This window comes from Pseudonaja textilis, chromosome 2, assembly GCF_049901715.1.
Source record: "Pseudonaja textilis isolate UNSWEBS1 chromosome 2, rPseTex1.2, whole genome shotgun sequence".
NCBI classification, from domain to species: Eukaryota; Metazoa; Chordata; class Lepidosauria; order Squamata; family Elapidae; genus Pseudonaja; species Pseudonaja textilis.
In genome coordinates, this window is record NC_141991.1 from 135422761 (window position 1) to 135442416 (window position 19656).

General features: G+C 44.1%; 1 long non-coding RNA gene across 1 annotated transcript; it reads right to left on the reverse strand.

Annotated features, from left to right (window-relative positions):
* Positions 1–3186: 3186 nt before the first annotated feature.
* Positions 3187–15938, reverse strand: LOC148127105 (uncharacterized). The gene is made up of 3 exons (XR_015741933.1): positions 15837–15938; positions 4262–4388; positions 3187–3794 (listed from the first exon to the last, which is right to left on the reverse strand). It is a non-coding gene; the product is annotated as an uncharacterized LOC148127105 (long non-coding RNA).
* Between the last annotated feature and the right edge of the window lie 3718 nt (positions 15939–19656).

Genomic DNA, 19656 nt, shown 5'->3' on the forward strand with positions numbered 1-19656 from the left:
CGGCGCCCTTGCACGAAGGTTACCTGGGAACCTGGGATTGGATCTGTAGTATAGTGGGGTTAATATTCTTTAGGAGGGGTTTCACCCACTAAGCTCCCCCAAAATGTTGGCTCACATTAAAAAAGGAAAGTTGATTCTGAATGCCAAGTTTTCAACAAGACATGGACTGCTAAATATTTATTTACAGAAGTCAAAGGCAAAGCCGTTTGCTTAGTTTGTGGTACAGTTGTCGCTGTGTTGAAAGATTATAATCTGAATTGCCACTATGTGACCAAACATGAGGATAAATATAGGAACTTGTCTGACCAAGAGCGAGCAAAGGAGTCGGAGATTTTGCTATCCAAGCTGCAAACTCAATGAACACTTTTTACAAAACTTAGCATATCCAGAGATACAGCTACCAAAGCAAGTTATGTCATATCTCATAAAATAGCTAAACGAAGTAAACCGTTTTCTGATGGAGAGTTTATTAAAGAGTGTTTGGTGGACTCTGCTGAGCTAATATATCCAGAGAAAAAGGGTGCATTTGAGAACATCCCTCTGTCCCGGCGTACTGTGACGAGAAGGGTTGAGGACATTGCAGGAAATTTGGAGTTTCAGCTGAAGAACAGAGCGGTTACATTTTCCTTTTTTACCCTGGCTCTGGATGAGAGCTGCGATGTACAAGACACTGCCCAGCTACTCATCTTCTTACGTGGGATCACTGCAGACTTCAAAATAACGGAGGAACTGGCAGCCATGCAGTCAATGAAAGGGACAACAACAGGGAGTGATTTCCTAACGGAAGTAAATGCATGTTTAGACAAGTTGGGACTGAAATGGGACAAACTTGTAGGTGTGACAACAGATGTTTGTCCAAATCTGAAGGGGAGAAATGTTGGACTTTTGAAGAGAATGCAGGATAAAGTTACCGAAATTAACCCTGAGCAGAAATTGACATTTTTTGCATTGTATTATACATCAGGAAGTGTTGTGTAGGTCAGTATTAAAAATGAACCATGTTGTTGATGTTGTAACTAAAACCATTAACTTCAGAGCAAGAGCACTGAACATCAGAGCAAGAGCACTGAATCACAGACAGTTTGTTGCACTATTGGAGGAAAATGAGTCTGAACATCGTGACATCAGCTACCACACAAATGTCAGGTGGCTGAGCCTGGGAAAAGTCCTGAAAGTTTTCTGGGACCTGAGAGAGGAGATCTGGCAGTTCTGTGAGAACAAGGGAAATGGCATCCCTCAGCTTTCAGATGCAGACTGGCTGGCAGACCTTAGTTTTGCTGTAGACGTGACTTCTTGGATGAATGACCTGAATGTCAAACTGCAATGTAAGGGCCTTTTTGTGCATGAAATGTACAGCGCAGTGAAGGCTTTCATGAGAAAGTCGCAGCTTCTCTCAAGCCAAATGGGGAACAATATTCTTACTCACATGCAACACTGAAGGAAGCCAAACCATCAGCTGATCACCTCCACAGGTACTCATCCATGTTAGAAGCACTGCATGCTGAGTTTCAAGGTGATTTCAAGACTTCAAAACACTTGAGAGTGAAATGGACATGGTTTCTTTTCCCTTCTTGCTGTTGGGATGGCATGCTTTTCTATGGTACAAGGGAACTAAAACACAGGGCTATTTTAGAAGACATTATATACGGGAGTCTTTGTGGTTAAACTGGGAGAAGATTAAAAAGCAATGTTATTTGAAAATTCCAGTTTGGTTATCGACGATAGAAGCTTTCTCTTATCCTATAATCTATAAAAAGGAACAAACAGTTAGATATGGGGAATTACTAGATGAAAAGGGTGAACTTAAATCGATACAAAAATTAGAGGAACAAGGTATACAGATGAATTGGTTTTCATATGCGCAAATACACTCAAGGTATGATGAAGATTCCAAAACAGAGGGATTTTACGATAAACAGACTGATTTAGATAAGATTTTGACAGGTACTGATGAAAAGATGATTAAAAAACTGTATGGTTACTTATTGGGAATTAAGCTAGAGGAAGAACAAGTTAAAGAAACTATGATCGCTTGGGGGAGGAATTTTGGATATGGGATTGATTTAGACAAATGGCAGAAATTATGGTCGCAAAATTATAAAATGACAATGTCTACAGCTTATAAAGAAAATCTGTATAAGATGTTTTACAGGTGGCATTTCCCCCGACAAGGATAGCAAGAATGTTTAAGAACAAATCGGAAAAATGTTGGAAGTGTCATCAGATACCTGGTTCATATTACCATATGTGGTGGACTTGTGAGGATGCTAGAAAATACTGGACTAAAATCCGCATGTGGTTGGAAAAAATGACAAAGAGACATATAGATTTGAAACCGGAGCTTTTCTTATTGGGAATCTTACCAGATGTTTATAGTAAAGATTTGAAATACTTGATTGTAAATGTATTGACTGCGGCTAGGATTGTATTTGCAAAAAATTGGAAAAAATGAGAAAATTCCATTGCAGGAGGAAGTTATTAAGAAAATATTGGAATGTGCTGAGATGAGTAAATTGACATTTGAAATTAGAGAGCAAGAAGATAAACAATTTTATACAGTTTGGGACCTTTTCTATCAATGGCTGGATGATGAAATACAAAAATAGAATATTTAGAATGTTAGGTAATAAGGAATATTATTGATTTTTCTTCTCCCTTTTCTTTTGCTACTTGACATTCCATTTATAAAAAAAAAATTTCTTTTTTTTAAAGATAGAATAGGTATGATTATATGATTTGTTATAGAATAAATTACTTAAATCATAGTTATCTCATAAGGCATGATTGAATAAAAGTATAGTCAATTTCTTTTTTTTTCCAATAATGATAGGTGGATAAATAAGTTTGAATTGATAATAAGAGTTATTATGTAATGTATTTGTAATTGTGACTATGAAATGAATGCACAAAACTGATGAACCAACCGACACACTGTTTGTATATAAGTTTCGAAGAGAGCAGATGTTTTTATGTTGTTGTTTGTTTGTTTGTTTGTTAAAAAACCAATAAAATTGTTTTCAAAAAAAAAAAAAGAAACTGGGAAATTGTGAGTTCTAATTCTGCCTTGGATACAAAGCCTGCTGGGTGACCTTGAGCCAGTCACATTCTCTCAGCCCTAAGAGGCAGACAAGGATAAACTACTTTTGAAACCTTATCAGGTAAACCTTGGATTTCAAAGAAGGGGAGATTAACTCTGTAAACATATTTAACTCCAATGTAAGGTCACTGCTGAACAATTTGGGTACTGACTCCTGTCCCTAATAAAGAAATACAGTGGTAGGTTTGCAGTGTACTATTTCAGTCAATTAGGATACAATGTTCAATAGTCTGTGATGATGATCAAATTCACAATTATTTTTGCAAGCTTTTGAAGCTAAAATGTTTCATTATTTAATTATTATTTACTTGACTATAATTGGAAAAGGGATGTGAAATGTATTAATTGCTACAACTAAACAACCTGAATACAATGCAACAAACCACACAAACTATAATTACGGATGTACAAGCTCCAGATGCACAGGCCATAATATATAATTTACATTATACTGTTATTACCAAATGTGAGTTTGGTGGCAAATTGTATATGTGTATTCAAATAGCTTCTGACATCAAGGCCTGCTTCCTTAAACCCAGTAGGGCTAAAGGCAGCCCATTTTTCCTTTTCTGACACACCAGAGGGCATATAGTCTTTTTAATTGGCAGGGGGCGGGGGAGAAAAAATTGGCAAAAATGGATCCAAAGTCTCCTTTATCCCCTCAGCGGTCTCCAGTGGAGTGACTCCCTCTTGGAGGCTCCAAGAAAGGATGAAAAGGGTTTTCAGTGTCTGGATTTTCAGAACCCTTTCAGTTTCATTTTCAGAGTGGCCTGTGTCTGGAATACTCCACCTGACTCTGTAGTTTCTCCCCAAAACCCCAAAAACTTTAACCTTAGACTGTCTACTATTGACCTCACCCCTTTCCTAAGAGGTCTGTAGGGGGCGTGCATAAGCGCACCAACATGCCTACTGTCCCTGTCCTATTTTTCTTTTCTTTTTTAAAATTTTTCTTATATGTATCCATTTCATGCATTCACAACTATGTTTATATTTGTACCTGTTATCTCATAATCTCTTGACAAAATAAATAAATAAAAATAAATAAAATAAATAAATCTTGATAGGTTTTCAATACCAGTACAGGAGAACAAAGATACAAACATCTAAATAAAAGCTCTCATCCAAACCCTCCCTTTCTCCACCCACAGCCAACTCAGTTCTTACTCATCAGCCACTTGGAGTTTCAGTTTTTGCTTTGTAGCCTCCAGCATGGTCTGGTGAAGCCAGGTAACCAGTTCAATCACGTGGTCACTAATAAGGAGGAAGTCCCCTTGGTGTCCGCTGTGGAAGGCTATAAGAGAACAGTAGTCACATGTGTTGGAGATACTATCTTTCCAGAAGGTAGGCTTAAGATACAGAAGGATCTTGACAGACTTGAACATTGGGCGCTATCTAACAGAATGAAATCCAAAGGTGAAAAATGTAAGGTTCCACATTTAGGCAAGAGTAGCCAAATGCACAGGTGCAGTATATGTGGTACCTCGCTCAATACTAATAACTGTGAGAGGGATCTTGGAGTCCTAGTGGACCATCGTTTAAATATGAGCCAGCAGTGTGTTGCAGCTGCCAAAAAAGCCAAGACAGTTCTAGGCTGCATAAACAGGAATAGAATCAAGATCACGTGAAGTGTTAATACCACTTTATAAGGCCACACTTGGAATACTGCATCTGGTTTTGGTCGCCTCAATGTAAAAAAAAGATGTTGAGCCTCTAGAAAGAGTGCAGAGAGCAGCAACAAAAATGATTAGGGGTCTGGAGGCTAAAACATATAAAGAACCGTTGCTGGAATTGGGTATGTCTAGTTTAATGAAAAGTTTAATGAAAAGAAAGACTAGGGGTGGTGTGATAGCAGTCTTCCAATATCTGAGGGGCTGCCACAAAGGAGAGGGAGTCAACCTATTTTCCAAAGCACCTGAAGGCAGGGCAAGAAGTAATGGGTGGAAACCAATCAAGGAGTGAAGCAACCTAGAACTAAGGAGAAATTTCCTGACAGAACGATTAACCAGTGGAACAACTTGCCTCCAGAAGTTGTGAATGCTCCAACACTGGAGATTTGGAAGAAGAGATTGGACAACCCTAACCCTAACCCAGAACTGGTCAGAACCTGCTGAATACCATCTCTGAATGCTCCAGCCCTGGAAGTTTTCAACTAGAGATTGGACAGCCATTTGTCTGGAATGGTCTAGGGTTTCCTGCCTGAGGAGGGGGTTGGACTAGAAGGCCTCCGAGGTCCCTTCCAACTCTGTTATTCTGTTCTGACCGAACACCCAGGTTTATTATTGATTATTATTTCCCCTGACGTATAAGTTTTCAAATTAAGATTTCTTGATCAATTCAGCTCACTTTGTTGATTTCCTGAAAAATCTGAACAAAACTCTCCTACTCAGGCTTACTTCACTTCCTTTGATCATTTAGGGTTTTTCTAAGGACAACAGTTCATTCACAAAGAAACTACACAGGTAGTCCTTGACTTATGGCCACAACCGAGCACAACATTTATGTTGCTAGGCAAGACAGTTGTTAAGTGAGTTTTGCTCCATTTTACAACATTTTTTGCCACAGCTGTTAAGTGAGACACTGTGCTTGTTTAGTTCAGAACACGGTTGTTAAGTGAATCTGGCTGGCCCACTGACTTTGCTTGACAGAGAGTCTCAAAGGGGGATCACATGGCCCTGGGACCCTGCAACATAACAGTTGCCATGCATCTGAATTTTGATCACGTGACCTTGCAGATGCTGCAACAGTTGTAAGTGTGAAAAAATGGTCATAAGTCACCTTTTTCAGTGCTGTTGTAATTTTGAATGGCCACTAAATGAACTGTTGTAAGTCGAAGATTACCTGTAGTCTAGACAAAGTTGGGAAAAAGGGGCGAGGGGCATATGGATAAAGACTAGGAATGATATGGACTGCAAGGCTCACCAATGAGAGGAGACCAGTATACAAAGAAGCAGAAGTAGTTAGACGGAGGAGATGATCCACAACTTTTATTGACAAATAGCTTCATTGGCTTCATTTCAGAACTTGACTGTCCTGGCGCTGCGAAGATACAGTTCTGGGCCTGTGTAAAAACCACAACAAGGCCTGCTTCTCAGGTTTAATTATATATGCTAAAATTACTCTTTCTTCATCAGGCATCAGCGAATGTCTTGCTGGCAATTTGCTAAATTGCAGCACATCACGTACTAATAGTGTGAGGAAATGAATTTTCATGGGTTATTTAAGGAACATGGAGATACTTCAGTTTGCTTTATTGTCATTGCACCTCGTACAATGAAATCAAACACCATCTTCAGTGCACATCATGACCATGAACATGAAAATAAACACAAACACACATCCTTCACCCTTCACACATTGAACCGGAAATCTCCGACACCACACCAACATTGCACTATACAGCAGAATTCAAAAGAGCTACTGCCCTGGGATAGAAGCCGTTTTTCAGCCTATTTGTCCTTGTTTTTATTATTCTGTACCGTCTGCCAGATGGTAATAGTTCAAAAAAAGGATTCCCAGGATGAGATGGATCTTTGAGAATGTTTTGAGCTTTCTTAAGGCAGTGGGAGCTATAAAGCTCTTCCAAAGAGAGGAGAGGGCAACCAATGATCTTCTGAGCAATGACATTAACCCTCTGGAGTGCTTTCCTATCTGCCACTGTGCAATTGGCAAACCATACAGATGTGCAGTATGTTAAAATGCTCTCTATGGTGCAGCGGTAGAAGGTCACCAGCAGTTTCTCTTTCAGTTGTTTTCTGAGAAGCCTCAGGTAGTATAATCTCTGCTGGGCCCTTTTGACCAGGGCTGCAATGTGGGCACCCCAGGTCAGGTCCTCTTTTAGGGTAACACCCAGAAACTTAAAACTGGCCATTTGCTCCAATCGGTCTCCATTGATAAGCAAGGGCTGGATGTCTGATCTGTTCCTTCTATAATCCACTATAAGCTCCTTGGTCTTATTTGTCTTGAGGACCAAGTTATTGTCTCCACACCACGAAAGCAACCGGTCCACCTCATCTCGGTAGGCGGACTCATCCCCCTCGGAGATAAGTCCCACCACTGTTGTATCATCTACAGATTTAGCAATAGTATTACTCGCGTGAGTGAGAATGCAGTCATGCACATAAAGAGTATAGAGTAAGGGACTCAACATGCAACCCTGTGGTGTACCACTGTTAAGAATAAAGGCTGAAGAGGTATGATTACCTAATCTGACCCTCTGTGAGCGGCTAGACAGGAAATCCATAATCTAAAGGCAGATTGAATTAGAAAGCCCAAGGTCCAGAAGTTTAGACACTAGTCTATGTGGAAGAATTGTGTTAAATGCAGAACTAAAATCCACAAAAAGGATCCTCACATAGCCCTCCCGCTGTTCTAGAAGAGGCAGAGCAGTGTGAAGAGTGATGGCTATAGCGTCCTCTGTAGATCTATATTTTCTGTATGCAAACTGGTGTTTATCAAATTTATGCGAAAGACCAAAAATGATGTGCTGGCAGACCAATTTCTCAAAGCACTTCATGATGATAGGAGTGAGTGCCACTGGTCTGTAATTTTTGAAGTTATTGATAGGGAACTTCTTTGGCAGCGGAACAATGGTGGAAGCCTTCAAACATGATGGAATAGTGGACTGGGATAAAGACCAATTGAAGATCCTGGTAAAGACTCCAGCCAACCGATCAGCACAGTCTTTAAGCACTTGGCCAGAGATACCATCAGGACCAGCAGCCTTTCTAGGGTCCATAGCCCTCAGAATGCTCCTTACTTCTGTTCCTCCACAATGAGGTGGGAGCTACAATTGGCTGGTAGTTGTGTTTTATCTGTCTCTGATGTCTCCGTTTCAAAGCGAGCAAAGAAATGATTCAGTTCCTCTGCCAATGAAGCATCCCCCTCAGCAGGGATGACATTGGTTGGTTGATGGTTTGTAATTTGTTGAATCCCTCGCCACACCTGCCTAATGTTATTGCTATAAAAATTATCCTCAATCTTCCTGTTATAACCAAACTTGGACTTCCAAATACCTTTCTTCAGATTAGCTCCAGCAACACTGTATCTTGCCCCATCACCGGACCTAAAGGCCTTGGTCCTGTCACGCAAGAGACGCTGGACTTCCTTGATCATCCAGGGTTTATGATTGGGATAGATCTTAATAAGTTTATCCACAGTTTAAGTCAACCATTTCTGAGTTTCCAAACCAAGATAAACATTTAGTAAGATGGTTTATGAGAAAGAATTACTGTGCACATGCGAGTACTTTCACTGATATTATTATTTAACAATTTGAATTTGGTAACTGAAAAGGGTGCAGATCACAAAGTCTTATGTCCTGAGGACTCAAGGAGTTCTCACTCTGGTCCACTCACTTTGTGTGGGCGATATTCCCCCATTCCCATTGGTTGGTTCTCCCCAGCAGCCAGCTATAAAAGCAGGCTGCGGGGTCCAACTGGTTGCTGATTGCTGCGAGCCAGTTCCAGGCTTGGCAAGCACGGTCAGCCCTTTATTTGTAAAATAAAGTACTGTTGCACTCATGCTCTGGTTCAGCCTCTCATTGCTCAAACTTAACACTGGCGACGAGGATGGGATGGCTACCAGATGCACCTTGCAACCGCTGAGTCACTAGCCACCGATCCGCAGCCCAGAGAGAGCGATCGGCGGGCGATAAGGGAAATGCTGATCCGCAGCCAGAGAGAGCGGTCAGCTAACAAAATGAGCGATCAAAAAGAGCAAATGCAGATCCGCAGCCAGAGAAAGCGGTCTGAGTCAAAGTTAGAAGCGTCTGTAGCCGCTTGTTAGCCCGCCACGGGGAAAGTGAAGCGCTGCGAGCCGCAGCCGCTCTGCATTTTGGCGAAATTCAAACGGGTGTCATTTGAATTTCGAGCCAGTAGGAATCACAGCACAGCGCTGTAGAGAGTCACTAACGCCCACTTTTTTGGCGCGAATCTAGACACCTCCAACGGCTAGCAGCCAACGTGGTAACCCAGAGAGAGAGAGAGGTTAGCAAAAACCTCTCCAGAGCTGATATCACTAGTAACTCACGAGTGCTCGTAGTCCCAGAGAGATTTTTCCGCAGGTAGCCCAGCCGTTCAGCACCATGAGTTCCAACCCAGTATTCCCAGCGTTTAAACCAGACGAAGAGAAGTGGGAATCGTATAAGAACCGTTTCAATCATTACATCGATGCGGTCGGCCTGGCGGATGCGGGAGAGCATCGGAAAAATCCTATTTCCTAATCTACTCTGGAGCCACCGTTTACGATACCGCCGCAGCACTCGTAGCGCCGAGAGAATTAAAAAACGTTCCGTGGTCCGAGTTGCTTGAGATCCTCACTAACCACTACGCTCCCAGGCCTCACAAATCGCCAGGAGGTTCACGTTCCGTATGAGGAAGCAATCAAGTAAGGAGACCGTCAATCAATATATGGCTGCCCTCAGAACAGCAGCCCTGCACTGCGGGTTTGGAACATACCTGGAGGACATGCTCCTCGATCAATTAGTTTGTGGGGTCAAGGATCTCAACCTACAGAGGCGACTGCTAGCTAAAAAGACCTCAATCTTGCGCAAGCGGTAGAGGAGGCCCTAGCAGCCGAGCTAGCAACGAACTCAGCCACCGAAATTCAGGGCCCAAGTGCCAAGCTAGCATCGTTCCCAGTCCATTCCGAAGAGGTGGAAGCGGAGGAAGCCCACAATGATGAGAACGATGTCCATCGCCTCACCAATGACAGACGGTCGCAGGTAGGGGCCAAACAAGAATACACCGGTCCACCCAAGCACATCACGCTGTGCCTAGCCTGTGGGGGATCACATCAAAGGGCCACCTGCAAGTTTAAAGGAGCCGTTTGCAACAACTGCCATAAGAGGGGCACATCGCGAGAGTCTGCCAAGCCCCCAAAGCGCTGCACACAGACCCCCGTCCTCGCACTCGGGACCACAGAGGCAAGTATTAAACTGTCGCACGCACCGCCTTGCCAGGCATACTTGCCACACTGTTAGTAAAATTTCTCTCTCCGTTTCCCTAGAAGGTAAACCGTGCCACATGGAGGTGGACACAGGGTCAGCGCTCTCAATAATCTCGTGGAACACCCTCAAGAGACTCCACCCCAGCATATCTACTACCCGGCTTCAGAGATGCCAGTTCGGTCTGAAGGACTACCAGGGGAAGGCCATTCCCGTGATCGGCAGAGGCAAGTTCTTTGTCAGTTTTAGAGCTTTTAAAGGCCACCTACCTCTAGTGGTAGTTAACGGCAATCTACCCACCTTATTGGGGCTCGATTGGTTTCCCCACCTCGGCCTAGGGTTAACAGGAGTCCATGCTGTCTCAACCTCAGACACTGACTCCTTATTCGCTGACTATGCAGATGTGTTCAGCGAGGAGCTGGGGTGTTATAATGGAACCCCATCTCGTTCACCGTTGACCCCAGGCAGTCCCAATCAGATTAAAACCACGTAGAGTTCCATTTGCTATTAGACCAAAATTAGACGCTGAATTGGATAAACTACTAAAACAAGGGGTCATTGAGCCAACAGATTTCGCCAAGTGGGAGACGCCCATTGTCACACCCCTCAAAAAGATGGTAGCCTGAGAATTTGCTCGGACTACAAGACAACAATCAATAAATATTTACAAGTTAGCGCCTACCCTGTGCCCGTCATTCAGCACTTATTGCACACATTCGAACCGGGCAGTATTTTTGCTAAATTGGACATGTCTCAAGCATATCAACAGTTCCCTGTTGATAACCAAACAGCGGAACTTCAGACCATGCGTCACTCACAGGGGTGCCTTCCGATGCAAGCGTCTCCCAATTTGGTGTAAGTGTTGCCCGGGTATTTTTCAGTCCCTCATGGAGCGGATTTTACAGGGCCTCCCTGGTGTAGTACCCTACTTGACGACATCTTGGTCTCGGCCAGGGACAGACCCCAACTCTTCCAGAGAGTGCGAGCAGTGTTAGAGAGGTTCAGACAGCATGGCCTCAAGTTAAAAAAAGAAAAATGCGCCATTGCCACTAGACAGGTGGACTTTCTGGGTTATAAAATTGACGCCTCTGGCATCCACCCCTGGAGTCCAAGGTCAGGGCGATCCACGAAGCTCCCACACCGACCTCCAAAACGGAGCTACAAGCTTTCTTGGGGCTCCTAAACTTTATGCATCCTTCTTGCCCCATAAAGCCTCAGTAGCCGAGCCCCTACACAGATTACTAGACAAAAAGTCACCGTGGCACTGGGGGCACAAAGAAGACCAGGCGTTCAACGCCGTCAAATCACTACTTACGCCAGAGGCAGTGCTCATCCAATTCGACCCCAACCTTCCTTTAGTACTGACAGCAGACGCATCCCCTTTTGGAATTGGGGCGGTCCTTAGTCACCGACTCGCCAATGGCGCCGAGGCCCCCATCGCTTTTTCTCCAGGACACTCTCGCCACGGAGCGAAATTACAGCCAAATAGACAAGGAAGCCCTAGCAGCCGTTGCAGCCGTGAAAAAGTTTCACGAATTCCTTTTTGGCCACTTCTTGAACTGGTCACCGACCATAAGCCCCTCCTGGGCCTACTGGCCGGCGACAAACAGACACCTCAAGTCCTCTCCCCTCGGATGACAAGGTGGACACTTTTCCTAGCGGCCTACTCATACAAACTTATCCACCGCCGGGCAAAACTCTATCCCACGCTGACGCGCTCAGTCGCTGCCCCTTACCCGCTCCGGCTGAAGACCCAGCTCCTGTCAATGCCATTTTGAAATCACCCAGTTGGGCCTGCCCATCACCGCCCTTGACATCGCCGCCAAAACCAAGGCAGACCAAGCGCTCGCCCAGGTGCTCGACTGGGTGAGGAGGGGTGGCCGGGAGGCAACGTTGATAACAAATTCGCACCCTTTAAGACTCGCATGCAGGAGCTGTCCAGTTTGCAGGGTTGTCTACTGTGGGGCACTCGAGTGGTCATTCCGACCTCACTGTGTACCCGAGTCCTGGAGGCGTTGCACGAGGGACACCCGGCATTGTGAGAATGAAGGCGTTGGCACGCAGCTACGTGTGGTGGCCGGGTCTAGACGAGGACATTGTCAATTGGGTAAGTTCCTGCAGCATTTGCCAGGAATCCCGTCCTGCTCCCCCATCGCCACCCCTACCAGATGGGAGAGCGCCAGCGCCCTTGGTCTAGAATCCATATCGATCTGGCTGGCCCGTGCATGGAAAGATGTTCCTAGTGGTCGTGGACGCCTATTCCAAATGGATAGACGTGGCACAGCTATCCACGACCACCACACTAGCAATCACCAACGTGTTAACGCGCCTGTTCGTTACACATGGACTACCCGACTCCTTGGTCTCCGATAATGGCCCACAGTTCGCATCAGTAGAATTCAGCCGTTTTGCAGCCAACCTAGGCATTCGCCACATTTTCACAGCCCCATTTCACCCTGCGAGTAATGGGTTGGCTGAAAGGGCCGTCAGGACCACCAAAGAGGCCCTCGCTAGGTTTGGCAGAGATGACTGGCACCACAAACTCTCACGGTTCCTGATGAGCCAGCACTCAACCCCTGTGCAGTCACCAATAAGTCCCCAGCGGAACTTCTGATGGGCCGGCGCCTGAGGACTGTATTAGATAGACTGCACCCACAATACTGCCCTGACTCTCCCCTCGCTTCCACTTCGGGGGGTTAGACATTTTATGTTACAGGAGCCGATATTTGCGAGGAATTTCGCTGGGGACCCACTTTGGATTCCGGGTGAGGTCATCGCCGTCACCGGGCCGAGATCGTATAGAGTCAGGCTGGAGGATGGTCGCGTCTGGAGGAGACACATAGACCAATTCAGAAGGCGCCTCAGCAAACCTCGCAAACAAGAATCCAGAGTCTCCAGTCGAAGGGGAACCGTCTCATCCACCGCCCAGCCACATCGCACCCAGCGACCAGTCTGCGCCAGCGGTCGCCCGGTCAGCCCAAACTCGGACAACAGCGCCCAGAGAGTTGACCTACCTGATCCAAACCACGAGAGCTCGACCCCAGAAACCAACCCGGTGGTTTCCGAGGATGCCCAGTCCAGAGAGAGTATTGGCGACACTATGCCAGCTCAACCGTCACAGACTGATACCGAACAGACAGACAATGTTCCCGAGTTGCGCCGCTCCGGGCGCCAACACAAACCCCCATCTACCTCAAGGACTATGCGTGTTCGCATCTGGGGGAAGGGGTGTTATGTCCTGGGGACTCAAGGAGTTCTCACTCTGGTCCACTCACTTTGTGTGGGCGATATTCCCCCATTCCCATTGGTTGGTTCTCCCCAGCAGCCAGCTATAAAAGCAGGCTGCGGGGTCCAACTGGTTGCTGATTGCTGCGAGCCAGTTCCAGGCTTGGCAAGCACGGTCAGCCCTTTATTTGTAAAATAAAGTACTGTTGCACTCATGCTCTGGTTCAGCCTCTCATTGCTCAAACTTAACACAAAGGTTATTAGATCAATGTCTTTTTAACAGGCCTGTAGGTTCCAAAGACTGAATCTCCTAAGTTCTTATCCTGAGCTATAAACTGTTCCTTGCCTAAGCACTGGATTTCATTATATAGGAAAGTATATGTATGCAGCTATGTCAGGGCCTGCATCCCCTTTACAAAGGTAAATGGTATTATCATATCCAAGGTCAGTGATGATGAATATCAAAGTTATCACACCGCATTCTGATTGACATGACAGTATACATCAGCACTAAGAATAAATAAATATTCCTGAAAGCACACCCTGTTCTTATGTAATTGTTGGAAGCTGTGGAAGTAGCATGGGAATTGGCTCAAAAACCTCTGATAATCACATGAGAATGGGGCATGGTTTCATGCAGTCACTGCAGAGGCCATATAAGAGCACACCTCAAAGCTGCTTTCAGAACAAAGGCCTTCTGCAATCCAGAGCAGCCTCAGATAGGCAGTGCAAGTGCCTGTCACCAGAAAGAGAACACTGCTCGAAGGTAAGCAGTGTGTAGTTCATCCCTGAGGGTGCTGGACCATGGAGACAATTGTGATGTTTTCCTAAGGCCCAAATATTTGGGGGGATGGCGCGAGGAGCTCTTTTTGAGTGTGGCAGTGGTGGTGTTAGGGCTGAGTTGTAGACCGAGATTCTACTTCAGGCTCAGCCTAAGTGCTGCTGCCAAAGGCCGCTTTTTAAGCTGGCCTAGATTTTTGTTTGGGGGTGGGGAAGGGGGTATGAGAACTAGAGAGTCAAATTGGGAATTTTCTGAATTTTTGATATACTGAGCCGAAATGGGGAGAAAACACAAGAATTCTCTAGAAGAACTTATAGATAAGAGCATTTCATCAAATTAATTGCAGAAAACGTTTGAAGAGTTTGGCAAAAAGATGACCGCAACTTTTAAAAGGTGATTCAAATACATGTTGGAAATATTATCATGCCTTATGAACATATTAAAAACTAAAAAAAGTTGGATTTAAAAACATGCTTTGATACAGAGGGTTTTGAAGATCTGTATACAATGGAGACCAGAGGCCTTTCTTTTGAGAATGATTGCCACCAGGTCAGGAATATGATGGACAAACAGTTGGAAAAAAGCCATGGAACTTTGTGTTTGTATATGATAACTGCACTGAGATTATTATACACATGAAGATGCAAAGACTTGGCAATAATTATACTGAAGGAATGACTGGTGAAGATAATGGCACTTGCTGGGATGGCCAAATTAACTTATTTGGTTAGAGAAAAGACAATATCTACATTTATTACTGATTGAAAACCCTTTATAGACTTTTTGCAGAAAACAGAAAAAACTCATGATACATGGTTTTGATGATTATTGAGGATAGAGTAGAGAAAGAAGAGGGCTATGTTGGAACCATAGAGTAAGAGATAAGTTTATACTTATAACTGCTGTAAAGAAGATTGGAAACTATTTCTTTGTATCTTTTTTCTTTTCTTTTTTAAAACTTTCCTTTCTTGCACTTTTAAATTTAGCAAAAGAAAGAATAAGAATTCTTTATTGGCCATGTGTGATTGGACACACAAGGAATTTGTCTTCGGTGCATAAGCTCTCAGTGTACATCAAAATACATTCATCAAGAATCGTAAGATACAACACTCAGAGATAATCATAGGATACTAAATTAGCAATCAAAATCATACTAGGAAACTAAATAAAACAATATAAATTGTAAAGATACAAGCAACAAGTTTATAGTCATAAGTAGAAGGAGAGAGGTAATAGGAAGGATGAGAAGAATAATAGTAATACAGTCTTAGTAAATAGTTTGACAGGAATTAGTTGTTTAGCTGAGTGATTTCTCAATTTCCTTTTTTGTTATATTTAATAGTTCATATGGGTTTTCAATCTTTTTGAAAACTTTTAATAAAACCGTTCTTAAAAAAATAAATGAGAGGATTGTTCATACCTTTTCATCACAGCTGTAATTGTAAACAGTCACTAAACAAGGTTATTGCTAATGAGGATTACCTGTAGAACAAACTGGCTCTCCATGATGGACTACAATACACTGAAATGTATTTGTCCTGCAGATATCACTTCATTTTGTATCACCGATTTAGCTAACTCTGCCATTTCCTCTGTTGTGTAAAATATACCAGAACCCCAGATTATTATTTTTTAAATATTCCATTTAACCTTGAATTTAAGGTGGACCTCAGCGCATTTGGATTACTTGGTCTTTGGGGGGGCACAGAATGTGAATATTTCTATAGAAATATTTCTATAGAAATATATTTCTATATTTCTATAGACCCAGATACAAAATAATTGGCTACCTCACGAATGTATTCTTCTTGTTCCTCCTTTAAGGTGAGCAGGATGAAGATCTGCTGCAGCTTCTTGTTACAGTAATTGATAATGAACTGTTCAAAACTGTAATCTTGGGAAGATGAGACAAGACAAATATCAAAAAGCAAAGACAATAAGCTAAACTTGTAGCAGTGGTGGGATTTAAATTTTTTTACTAGTAGTTCTGTGGGTTTTGCTTGGTGGGCGTGGCAGGGGAAGGATACTGTAAAATCTCCATTCAGGGATGGTATTTGCTGGTTTTCCGAACTACTCAAAATTTCCGCTACCGGTTCTCCAGAACTGGTCAGAACCTGCTGAGTACCACCTCTGCTTTTAATATCACTGATCATAGTATCTTTATACTGTAATGTTGTTTAATGCTTTCCTTTTTTTATGTGTAATATAGTAAACTGCCAGAGTCACAAGAATTGAGCAGGACAGCTATCTACATTAGATAGATGATAGATCAGGGGTGTCAAACTCACAATGTCACAGCAGCGTCATGTGATGTATTGTGACTTTTTCCCTCTTCACTAAACCTGGCATGGGCATGGCCAGCGTGTGATGCATCCGGCCCGCGAACCATGAGTTTGACAGACCTGTGATAGATGGAAGGATGGATGTAGATAGATAGATAGATAGATAGATAGATAGATAGATAGATAGATAGATAGATAGATAGATAGGACTTTGCCCAGAGTGAGTGAGCCATTTTAGAGCAGGACTTGAAAATAGAAGGGACAAAGAGTTAACACAACTGTAAAGCAGGGGTGGGATTCAAATGTTTTAACAACCGGTTCTGTGGGCGTGGCTTAGTTGGTGGGTGTGGCTTGGTGGTCATGTTATTGGCTGGGTGTGGCCAAATCAATATCACTCACATCGAGGCACACATCTCCTCGCCTGGCCTCTCATGACTGTGGGGATGCTGCAATAGTCGTAAGTGTGAAAAATGGTCATAAGTCACTTTTTTCAGTGCCATTACAACTTTAAATGGTCACTCCACACAAGCAAAGTACCAGCAAAGGAAGGGAAAAAAACTCCAGAGAAGTTCCTGAGACAGGAAGTCTAGTCTTGCCAAGAATGTAATAAGGGTTAATGGAGAGGCAGTTTCTATAAGCAACATCAGAATGTTTCCTTCCTGCCTTCCTTACAGGATTAGCCAGTAATTTCTTCTAACAACCGGTTCTCCAAACTGCTTAGAATGTTAACAACTGGTTCTGGTGAATAGGTGCAAATTGGTAGAATCCCACCCCTGCCGTAAAGATATAACCAGAGTTTATTACAATGTATAAAACTCAGGATACATCAGGATTCCCTGGTAAACTGACCATCTACTTCTTCTACCACCACTATCAATTGCAGGAAACATGGTTTTATTATCGTCGTATATTTTTATATGAGAAGAACTGTGAGCTCCATTCAGTTCTGCTGGTGAGAATAGATTGCCTGAGCTCAGAATTTTCCCTTTTGTACCAGATTTAGTTAGTCAATCTGAGTGCCAGTTCTGAAATTTACTCACTTGTGCAATTATTTCGCAACAAAGGGCAGTTGCTTTGCCCCATACTTGTTTACCTGCTGTCACAAGTAATAAATCACCAAGCCCTATTTTTCTTTTTAAACTTTTCTCAATTTACTCTGCTTGATAGTCTGGGTTTTGTTTCTATGATCCTATGTGATTATCAACTTCTTGCCAATTGATAGGAAAGTTATTCTTAACCTAATGGAACACAAAGAAGATTAAGTCCAGATTGTTATCCTCAATCTACTGAAAGTTCAATCATCCTGTGTCAGTACAGTTAAAGAAACATGCTTTGCTTTTAAACCTTACTTGTAAGGGCTAACATTACAGATAAACTGTATCAGCTGAACTGCAATCAGGTGGTTAATACTGCCAAGAAGAGAAAACATTCAAACTGCATTCACACCTGGCACAGATGACTTGGGCAGAGAAGTCCTGACATAATAAATAAATTAACTGAGAATGACTATCAAAGTGTTAAAAAAGAAGAAAACGGAGCACAAGAGGTTCAATCAGGAAATCCAACAGAAGCAATAAAGGTATCCCAGCCAAACATCTGTCCTATGTTGCTCGTGTAGCATTTAGACCCAGAGATGGGAAGGAGAAGCCAAGACAGGTTGCAGCCACTGCCCTGGTCCCCCAGCCCAGCGGGAGCCCCAGTAGCTCCAGTGCCAGCCCTATACCTTGGAGAGCCAAGGCCGGAGCCACAGCAACAGCGCCAGCTCTTCAGACAGCCAGGACGACAAGAAGAAGCAGGAGAAGGAGGAGAGGATAAGAAGAAGCGTAAGAAACAGATTTGGAGAACTAAGATCCAAAATGGGACTAATATAATGAGTAGTGGTTGAGTGTGGGTGTTGGAATTCATTATTGGAATGCATTTCTATGCAACATTCAACTACATGAGCAACACAGGAGAGAGATCTGGCTGAGATGCTTTTATTGCTTCTGGTGGATCTCCTGAATTAAACTGCTTGTAGCCTGGTTTCTTTTTTTATAACAGGGGTGTCAAACTCAAGGACTGCGGCCTGGATCCAGCCCGTGATGTGGTCGGATCCACTCCGCAGAGCAGTGAAGGGATTCAAAAATGTTTACTACCGGTTCTGTGGATGTGGCTTATTTGGTGGGCATGGCTTGGTGGTCATGTGACTGGGGTGGGCATGGCTTTGTCATGTGACTGGGTGGGCATGCTTGATGGTCATGTGACTGGGTGGGTGTGCTTGGTGGCCATGTGACTGGGTGGGTGTGGCCAACTCAATGTCACTCACATCAAGGAGTGCCTTGTCAATTAAAGCCATTCCTAGTCAATTAAAAATAATAGCACATAGTTTTTTTTTCTCTCTCCCCTTCCTTCCTATTTCTTTTTCTCTTTTCTCTTTCTCTCTTTCTTGCTTGCATTTTCTTTCATTCCCTTCTTCTTTCTTTCTTGCTCTCTCTCTCTCTCTCTCTCTCTCTCTCTCACACACACACCTGGTCGGGAGTGCGGCAGAGGCACTGCTGCAGAGGGTGCTGCTATGGGAGGCAGCCAGGATTGCGCCCTCCCAATCAGAGCACTCCACCGCCAGTAGCTACTCCTGGGGGATGAAATATTTCATGCTTCTTCCCTTAACAAAAAGCCCGATGCCACTTTCTCCTTTGGCCACAGTGGGACCCTACAGCCCGGTTCCCTTCCCCAATACAGAGGTGAGCCTTGCGTTGTCTGCAGCTCCACTAACTCCAAGAAAATGGAGTGTTCCGATCTGGCACAGGAAGCCGGGAAAGCCAGTAACCTCCAAGGAGCTAAAACCTCATGCATGCCCATCGCAGCAGATGCCACAAGGGCCGTGCAAACACCCCCAGACAACAATCCAGACTCAGGGCACTGAGGCTACGGCCTGTGCCTTTCTTCCTTTTCCTCCAGGGAGAAGGAGGGCACAGGCAATGGAGACACCTGAGCATGCTGCGCCCATGCCTTTCTTCCTTTCTCCCGGGGAGGAGGAGGACATGGGCAATGGAGGCTCGAGCATGCTGTGCCCGTGCCTTTCTTCCTTTCCCCCAGGGAGAAGGAGGATACAGGCAATGGAGGCCTGAGCATGCTGTATCCGTGCCTTTCTTCCGTTCCCCCAGGAAGAAGGAGGATACAGGCAATGGAGGCCTGAGCATGCTGTATCCGTGCCTTTCTTAGTTTCCCCCAGGGAGGAGGATGACGTGGGCAACGGAGGCCTGAGCATGCTGTGCCCGTGCCTTGCTTCCTTTCACCCAGGGAGAAGAACATGGGCAACGGAGGCCCGAAAGTGCTGCACCTGTGCCTT